Here is a 10,705-nt window from a genome sequence, read left to right on the forward strand (position 1 = left end):
GAAGACATTTTGCAAGTACTGTAAGGGAAATGATCATGTCATCAAAGCGTGTCCTAAGCTGGCTGCGAAAGAGGCTAAGAAGAAAGAGGCTGGTATGGCTGTTGCAGATGCCTCTCCTTCTAACAATGAATCTGCTAATGTTGTTCAAGATACAGAATGGGCATTCAATGCGCAGTGCAGTTATGACCCATCTTTGCATGACACATGTATGTCTGCAGTAGATTCAGATGTATGGTACTTTGACAGTGGTGCCACTAAGCATATCACCTCGCAGCGCAGTTTATTCACTTTCCTTGAGTCTGCTCCCACAGGGAATACTGTCACTTGTGCCAATAACTCCTCTTATCCCGTTAAAGGAGTTGGACAGATTGTGCTGAATGTTGCAAATTGCAACACCTTTACACTTTTTGATGCATTGTATGTGCCAGGGATCAAAAAGAATCTGCTGTCAGTCTCCGCATTTGCCAAAACAGGTTTGGTTGTAAAATTTGTGGATGACAGATGTACTGTTCATGATCTCTCTTGTGGTGACATCATTGTAGCATCTGGTTCACTATGTCGAGGGCTGTATAAGCTCAATATGGATGGCAAATGTGTAGAGGATTCAGCATGTGCTATTATGGATACGCAGGCTATTTCAAATGCAAAACTGTGGCATGCACGTTTTGGTCATCTGAATTTTGCAAGTTTGCTGCGCCTGCAGAAATCTGAAATGGTGTCTTCTTTGCCTAAGCTTGAGGCACCTGTCAAGCATGTTTGTGAGGGTTGCATATTGGGTAAAATGCAGCGTGCTTCCTTTCCCAAAGATGGATCAGTGAGAGCTGAACGCAGATTGCAGCTTGTTCACAGTGATGTTTGTGGTCCCATGCAAACTCCATCATTTGGAAACTACCTTTACTTCGTGACTTTCATTGATGATTTTACCAGGCATGCATGGGTATATCCTTTGAAGGCAAAGTCCGAAGTGTTTTTGTGCTTCAAACAGTTTTTGGTTATGGCTGAAAATGTGTCAGAAAGTAAGATGGGCACCCTCCGTTCAGATAGAGGGGGGGAGTATATGTCTTCAGAATTTAATGCATTTCTGGCTGAGCGTGGGATAAAACACCAATGTACAGTGCCGTATACACCACAGCAAAATGGTGTGGCTGAGAGAAAAAACAGGTCTCTCATGGAAATGGCAAGATGTATGGTTAAGAGTCAAAGTCTACCACATGGTTTTTGGCTTGAGGCTGTCATGTGTGCCACTTATGTACTAAACAGGTGTCCCACCAAAGCATTACAGGTTGTCACTCCATATGAGGCTTGGCATAGCCGCAAGCCATCTGTTGGCCATTTACGTGTTTTTGGTTGCCTGGCATATGCATTAGTGCCTGTGCAACATCGCAGAAAATTGGATGACAAAGCTGTCAAATGTATTTTTGTTGGATATAGTGCTGAGAGCAAAGGCTATCGTTTGTATCATCCACAGACAAAGCGCATTTTGGTTAGCCGTGATGTTGTATTTGTGGAAGATGCAGTTCAGCCCTTGGTTTCATGTACTAAGGAGACAGATATCAGCTCACGTGATGTCTATGATACATTGTTGCCTCTTTTCAGTGGTGCACAGTCAAGTGCAATACCTCATGAGGCAGTTTTTCAGCCTATGCAGGTTTTAAATGATGGCACAGATCAGCCTATATCTGATGCAGATGTGCATGATGCACTTGAGGATGAGAGACAAGAGATTGAGGGCTCTAGGAACATGCCTAGATGGCTGGTGCAGACTTTGCGTGACAGCAAGTTGGATGCCCCTTTGTCTAGTCGCACTCGTTCTGGCTCTCATGGTGCCTCTTATGCATCAGATTGTTATGCATTGGCTGTTTCTAGTATGTGCGATGAAAGTGAGCCTGTTTCATTTGATGAGGCACAAAGTTCAGAAAATTGGATGGCTGCTATGCAAGCAGAATACGATGCTATTATGAAGAATAGTACATGGTCTTTATGTGACTTGCCCCCTGGCAAGAAGGCCATTGGCACTAAGTGGGTATACAAATTGAAGCGTAAGCCTGATGGCACAGTGGATCGCCATAAGGCTAGGCTTGTTGCAAAAGGTTATGCTCAAGAGAAGGGCATTGATTTTGATGAGACTTTTGCTCCCACATGTCGTATGACCACTGTTCGTAGCATCTGTGCATTAGCAGCTCATAATGGTTGGAATGTACATCAGCTGGACATAAAGACTGCGTTCTTAAATGGAGATTTGCATGAGGAGGTGTATGTATCGCAGCCTCGTGGTTTTGTTCAAAGAGGGCAGGAAAACAAAGTGTGCAAGTTAAAAAAGGCTTTATATGGTTTAAAGCAAGCTCCACGAGCTTGGTATGAAAAAATACATGCATATTTGACTGCACATGGGTTTCAGAATAGTCCAACAGAAAGCACTTTGTATGTTAAACGTGTGGATGGTGTACATCTAATCATTGCTCTCTATGTCGATGACATGCTGCTCACAGGACCAAATGAGAGTCATATTGCTGATTTTAAGGCTGATTTGAATGCCTCTTTTGAGATGTCAGATTTGGGGCATTTGCATCATTATTTGGGGATACAATTTAAGCAGTGTGATGGAGGTATTGCTTTGTGTCAGACAAAGTATATTGAAACATTGTTGCGGAGATTTGGCCTTGAAGACTGCAAGCCTATTGCTACTCCAATGGAGACAGGTTTGAAGTTGAGTCTTCATGATGCTGGAGATCACTTTGATGTCACACTCTATCAGACAGCTGTTGGTTGCCTCATTTATGTATGCATTACGAGGCCAGACATTCAGTTTGCAGTCTCACAGGTGAGCAGATTTATGCATAGCCCAGGCATTAAGCATTGGCAGGCAGTGAAGCGTATCTTTCGTTATTTGAGTGGTACTCGGCATCTTGGGTTGTTTTATCCCAAGGGGGGATCATTGCCGCCAGATTTACATGTTTTTTCAGATTCTGACTGGGCTGGTTGTTATGACACACGCGTGTCCACGAGTGGTTTTTGCTTCATGCTTGGAAGCTCATGCATATCATGGTTGAGCAAGAAGCAGCCTACTGTGGCCACTTCTAGTTGTGAAGCTGAGTACAGGGCAGCTTTCACAGCTACGGTTGAGTGTGTGTGGCTCAGACGCCTTATGGCTGATTTGGGTGTTGGGCAGCCATCTGCCACCACCATCTTCACTGACAGTCAGAGCGCATTGGTAGTTGCGCGGAACCCAGTGTTCCATGCTCGTACGAAGCACATTGAGGTGCACTACCATTATGTCAGGGAGAGACTCTCTGCAGGAGAGATCAGTTTGGCTTATGTGCCAACACAGGATAACCTTGCAGACCTTTTCACAAAGGCTCTGCCTCGTGAGAAGTTCGAAGCTTTTCGCAAAGCTTTGGGCTTACTCCCTTTTGTGGATTCGTCCACATAGCTAGACACTTCCCTATACATGAGTGCTAGCTCTTGTTCACCGCATCACTCCAGGGGGGATTTGTTACCATATTATAGTAGTGATGTGTGTGAACACACTTAGGACCGCCGGGGCACTTTTTCCCTCACTAGGAGGTTTTTTCCCCCGTGCATTGTATATACGCCCATTATCTTCTAGGGCTTGTAATCTTTCATTTTTGGCACTCATAATACACTACTGTGTTGTGCTCAAGCTTCCTCATCTTCTTGAAGTTGTGTGTGCATTCCTGCAACCCTAATTCCAACAATTCCAAGTAGTAGTGCGTAGGGCTTTAGGCCTATAATAGAGTTGGTGAGTATTAATTAATGCTCCAATAATTAAAAAGGATAAGAAGTTTCCTTAGAATTTGTTACAAGTGTAGGTTGTGACAGGAAAATATGTTTAAGACATGATAAGTCTTACAAGGCAGTTTTGTTGGTTGGTATATATTAGGTTTACATACCTCTATACTCATGACTCACATCTACAGCTCATAGCTCACATCTCCAAATTTAAGCTCATGTCTCTAGGCTCACAACTCACATCTCTAGAGACTTACATCTCATGTCTCTAGGCTCACAACTCACATCTCTAGAGACTTACATCTCATGGCTCTAGAATCACATCTACTAGAGCCATGTCTTTTTTTATAAAATTATGGTCTCATGAGGTCTCCCAACTCAAGAGACATCTTTTTTATATAGGATCGTGGGCTCATGTTGTCTCCTAGCCCGAGAGATGGTTTGGCATAATTTTTTATTTTTCAAGTTTTTTAGATTTTTTAAACTTGATGAGGGTTAAAGTTCTTAATCCTGTATTATAGTGTTTATGATGCAAGTGATTGATTATTTTTTGATTGATTTTAGTTGGTTTCACATGCTCTAAGCTAGCAAATTCAACAACGCATGAAAAATTATGAAATACATGAATAAAAACTCTTCTCACACTAACCCACACCAAATGGAGCTTGTAGCTTATGTTTATAGAGTGGATTACACTCCTAATCATAAATGCTAAGCTATTTCTGGATTCAATGCAAGGAAATAAAAGCCTTATGGGCTTCAAAATCATGCAAAATCACCAAAGAAATCTGATTTTTCCCTTCCAAGTATGAAAGTAGAATGCAAACAAGCTTTAAAACTAAAATAAAATCTAACAAAACTAACACATCCAAAGCTCAAAAATCGTATGTTTTCAGAGTGTGACCTCCTAATCAACATTGGAAAATATTGTGTGATCCCAACAACTTAGAATGGAAGAAAAAACTTAGATAAGCCCTTGTCTAGTCCCCATCACAACGGTGATAATAAATATGTTCATGTCTAGATACCTTAATGTTTTAAGAATCGCATTTGGTCTTTCCTTAGAGCCATGATTATAACTTCTCGATGTGGGTGCACTAGCTCATCGATCATGTTATCACACCGAAATGCTTCCTTTGCTAAGTATGTGAAGGTAGAGCTTCCGTTTCCTAGGTAAAAGTAAAGAGGAGACCCTTTACACTGGTTCTCTCATAAGAGGTCGTAGTAGAGAAGAAGCTCAAGAGAGGAGATATCATGTAAAGTTGTTCTCTCTCCCTCTTCTCTCATAGGAGGAGATATCCCTTACAATTTTTCTCCCTCCCTCTTCTCTCAAGTGAGGAGATAGCCTTTGCAATTTTTCTCTCTTGCAATAGTAGATAAGAAGCTCAAGGGAGGGAGAATCCTACACTCAATCATATCTAAGCAAGTAGACTATCAAGCTATTTAAAGATCCAACACAATACAAGCACGCAAGGGTAGAGACGAGGGAGAGTGCTCACAAGTATTGTATTGCAACAAGGGAATGAATTTCTATTGCGTAATGTTAGAATTAACTTATATACAAATGATTAGATTTCATACTAGGCCAAAAATTATGATCTCACCTTGATGTTGGTGGCTTGACTTATGGAGAGAAGACCAAGGCCTTCTCAGTCCATTGGCACTAATTCTAGTCTTTGTTGAAATTAGAGCAATGTGATGAGATATGGTGGATCAAATACTAGAATCAACATCATTAACAAAGTGATTAATAAATAATTAAGACATGATTAGTTAGTAATTAATAAATAGCTTAATGTAGGCATGGATAATCAAAAACCAGCAAATTCTCATTAGGCCAATGCCTCAATTTATAGAGTTTACATCAAAGCATGTAATCCCACTGATTTCTCCTTAATTCACTCCACCTCTTTTGCTTGATTCTCTGCACCTCTCCCAGAATATCTCCACACTTCCTAAATCTTCTCATGCTACCTTTTATTCTCTCCCAGTAGATTCTTCTCCCCTTTTCACACGTTCTCTCACATTTACACATTCTCTTTTATAGCCTCTAACCAAGGGCTTGTTCCCGCACACACCCTATCCACTTGTATATTTCAACACCTCCCCTCAAGTGAATACTCCTAGAACACCTAGACCCTATACCAAGTTTCCCTCTTACTTGATAGTCCGTGACCAGTGTCTACACCTCCCCTCAAGTTAACTTAGCACACCTGGACCCTATACCAAGTTTCTCTCTTACTTGATAGCCCGCGACCAGTGCCTCAAGTCCCTAAACTCATAGTCCTTGACACTCTCTCTCTCTCTCTATGTGTCCAAGGCTACTACAAGTGCCCGTGACCTTGACTAAAGTGCTCACACATACATCTATCTACCACGTGGCCTACATCATCGGTGGCTCAGAGGTGGTTTTACTTTGTTGGGGCAGGTTACATTGGGTTGTGGGGTCTCTCTGTCTCTCTCTCTCGAAGATTTTCACATGGCTCCTCACTCTTTGGAGCCTCACATCTTCTCTTGTCTTCAGTCTTCTTATCATGGCAGCTTCTCTCAACGCGTCCATGTCTTCCTTTTCTTCTTATCATGGCAGCTTCTCTCCACACGTCCATGTCTTCCTTTTCTTTCAGTCTTCTTGTGTGGCAGCTTCTCTTCTCATGTCTATGTCTTCCTTCAATGCTTCCTTTAGATCTTCTTCTCGGTGTGGATCTTCCTCTTGGAAAGAGATGTTCTTCTTCTTCCATGGCTAGGGCCATGAGCTTATCTGTCAGTTCTTGTTCCATGTGAGCAACATGTTTTAATGTTTTGTTGACAGTTGGGCTTTTGATGTTTATCTTGTGTCATTATGCAATGCAAACCCAAATCTATGCGGGAGGTCTTACCTCTTGCCTTATTCTGGACAAGGGCAGTGTCTGATCCCATTTTTACACTGATGTGATGTGCCCAATACATAATGCATATAGCATTCATTCTTATGCACATATGCAACTTTGGCTATGAATAATCTTGAATTTGAGTGAGATTTATAGGCATTAACCAAGGGTTAAATGCAAAATGATTATTATCACAAATTTATCAGCACAATTTTACCAGAAATTACATTAAATCAAGGGTAACCAATTTGTACGGAATGGTTGGAGTATCAAACCAACTCTGAATTGCAATCTGAAGTTATAGGGATCTGTATCAGATACCTAATGGTTAATTTGAACCCTCAATTGCACCAAAATATAGTGATTAGTACTGATTAATCACTGATTAGCAAATTAATCCTCTGTTTTGTGTGCAAAAAACAGAGTATGCGGGGAGCAGATCTGGGACCTTAGACTTCAAATGAGCTCAAATCCTTTCAAGGCCATCAATAGCAATTAGTCTAGTAGAGGATTAAGCCAAGAAATACAAGATTTGACCAAATATTTAAATGCTTAATCTTTGTTTTACCAAAGTCACCTACTCTGTAGATTTGATGAAGAGCTTGGATCTCACTGTAGACTTGATCAAACTGAATTCTGACTTCACCAGCTTGTAGAGCATGCTTGAAAAACCCTGGAGCTATGAGGAATTAGAGCAATTTGATTGGATGAAGTAGCAATGTCAAAATCTCCTCAGAAAAACGGCACCTGCTAAAATCGCGATTTCTCCTGCATCCGGCGGCGGTTTTCGACTGGCTGGAGCACAAGGGTGTTGGCTATCTATGGCTAGAAGCAATGGGGGTAATTTTGAGTGTGCAAGGAGAGGGAGCTCCTCCACTAGCTGGGGGGTACTGAGGCTAGTTGAAAAATAACTAAAAATTTAATTATTTTCTAATTATCTACTAATCCTAATTAACTAGATAATGGGCTCATAAACTTGATGGATTCTAGGCATGGCTCTGATACCATGTTGAAATTAGAGCAATGTGATGAGATATGGTGGATCAAATACTAGAATCAACATCATTTACAAAGTGATTAGCAAATAATTAAGATGTGATTAGTGATTGAGTAATTAACAAATAGCTTAGTGTTGGCATGGATAATCAAAAACCAGCAAATTCTCATTAGGCCAATGCCTCAATTTATAGAGTTTACATCAAAGCATCTAATCCCACTAATTTCTCCTTAATTCACTCCACCTCTTTTGCTTAATTCTCTCCACCTCTCCCAGAATATCTCCACACTTCCTAAATCTTCTCATGCTACCCTTTATTCTCTCCCAGTAGATTCTTCTCACCTTTTCACAGGTTCTCTCACATTTACACATTCTCTTTTACAGCCTCTAACCAAGGGCTTGTTCCCGCACACACCCTATTCACTTGTATATTTCAACAGTCTTAAGCAACTATGTACATGAAACTTCTCACTTCCTTATTTGATAATAATCTCAAAGTAAGGCTACTTTATGAATTCCAATGCTATCTTACAAGAGATGGGTTTCTTCTATGCTAGAATCTGTAAAGTCTAGCACCATTTTACAAGAGTACAAGAGATAGGTTTCTGCTATGCAGGTAACCTTTGATGGTTAACAATGTTGTAACCCAAATAGCTACCCTTTTGATATTTGTAATCACATTTGGTTCTCTTTGAGTCTAAAAAATATACAAAATAATCATAGCTTTAAAATATTCTTATATGTATGACTAAATACTAGAGTAGGCCTCCTCTTGAGGTGTTAACTTTTTTTATACTTGTGTGTCACTCCTATTGAGAATCTTTACATCACTTTTTACTATCTTGGCTCAAAAGGAATTGGATTCAATGAGCATAATCCAAACTATTTCATAGCTCATCTTGTTTTGTATTGTGAAACTCCATTTTTCTCTAAGGGATAAGTTATGATGAGTTGCACTAATTGATATGAACATTTGATATGAATCCTTGAATCTAGTATGATTTTAAACTCCTCTAATTTCTTTTGTGACTCATTTAAAAAAATTATCACCTCTTGATTTTTGTAAAGCCTTGAGCTTTTCCTTAAGAAAATATACCCATGTCTTCTTGTTTTATTATGAAACATTAGCATAAATTATACACATATCTTTTTTTCTTAAGAATATATATCCATACCTACTTGTTTTGTTATGAAGAAAAGTAGGAAGGACCACCCAAAGTCTAGGTTTGATTCCAAGTTGTTGAAGCCTTCGTAAACCTTAACTTTGATTTACCGTTGGAATTTGGTTCAGAGGTGCCTAAGCTCTTTTGTTTCTGAGGAACATGCTTTTAATACTGTTGGCAACTGTCTCTTTAAAGATTTTGGCAAAACGGATGTCATCCTCAAATTACCCTATTGGAGAATTTGGAAAAATCCCAAGACTTTGGGAATTTTCTTTTCAATCTACTTTTTGGTGTGCCTTAAGCATAAAAACTTACCTTTTTATTTTCTCTTTCTCTGTTGTTTATAGTTTTGTTGATCGTGAAGAAGAAGAAAAACGCTTTACATTTTATTAGTCTTTTGTCCCACCTCTATGTACTCCTAGCCAACAATTCGACTATTCAAACTTGTAGAAGGGAGGAGACTATGCTTTGAATCTAGCCTCATGTGAAAATAAATGTTAATGTGGTTGATCATTATGTAAGTTTCACTTATACCCATCACATTGGCAAATTGATAACTCCTTTCACATTAGTCTATTGCAACCATTTTAAGGTACTCTTCTAGCACACCTAGTTTATGATGATCCCCCTTTACTAGAAGGAGAATTTGAGGTAGTAGAACTTGCATTCATTTTAGACTCCTTTTAGACCATGAGAAGATAATAATAATAAGATGTACATATATTTTGTGAAGTATAAAGGCAATCCTATAAAAGAGGCTCAATGGCTCCCAAATCATACCCTTGTCACCTGTATGTCCTTGTTTGTATCTTACACCGACACTCACCTATAATCGTTTTAGATTCATTTGTGGCAACAACTGAGGGCAGTTTCTTCTCACCCTTGGGGCATGTTATGAGAGGAGTACTTGATGGAATTTGTACTCCCATATTTTTCATTAATTATAAATTTTCCAGGTTTAGATTGAAATGCCTTTCTAAATTCTGGCGGTCTCATAGCATACCTGCATGATTCCATATATACATGATAGTATTTGTTCCATTGTCTTGATTAGTTTGATTTTATGTGGTTATTTGTATTAAAAAATTAATCAATTAATTAATAGATTGATTAGTATAGTTGATATGAGTGTACACCCTTTGGTATAATAAAGGCAAGCCGATGGTGGTCATGAAGATTTTAAGGCGCTCAACTTAGGTTATCGGTATATTTTGTTGTGGACACTCACCATTTATTACATTTTAGGTGGCATCCATATTTATTAGTAGAGGATAATTATTTAGAGATATGAAAGTTCTCTTATAAACATTTGATTTTATCACAAAGGTTGAAAAGGTTATATATATTTATTTAGTTAAAGGAATACTCCAAGTTTTGAGTAGATAGACATGCACGTAAAGTAAAGTAAGCTATTTTTGCTTGAGATGGACATACATGTAAAGTAAAGCTATTTTGAGCCGCACAAGCTATTCTAAGAAATATGAATTAAAATACATCGAAGGAAACATGAGCTCACTCTAGGGAAAAACTAGACCTAATCTCATGTACATTGATTTTTTTAACTCTATACTTGCAAGTGTCATTTCATGATTTTTTTAACTCTATACTTGCAAGTGCCATTTCATGATTTAATATTGTTGGGTATATTGTATTCCAGCAAACACACGCACGCACACGCATAGAGTTGCATGCATAATTTTAGGACATGTTCAAGAAATTGATTGGAGGTACCTTCACCTAGTGCTAGAGGTAGGAGTAGTGCATGAATGTGCTAGTTAGGTTAAAGATTGCACTAGTGTGAACTACTATGAAAAGAGTGAGCTATAGCCTACGCCAATTCTTGGAATTAGGGTTAGGGTTAGGGTTGCAACAATGCACACACACAAGATAGAGAAGCTTGAGAGCACACAAACTCACTAGAATAGCAT

This window comes from Cibotium barometz, chromosome 28 (assembly GCF_041138505.1).
Source record: "Cibotium barometz isolate CiBa-2024 chromosome 28, ASM4113850v1, whole genome shotgun sequence".
Taxonomy (NCBI): Eukaryota; Viridiplantae; Streptophyta; class Polypodiopsida; order Cyatheales; family Cibotiaceae; genus Cibotium; species Cibotium barometz.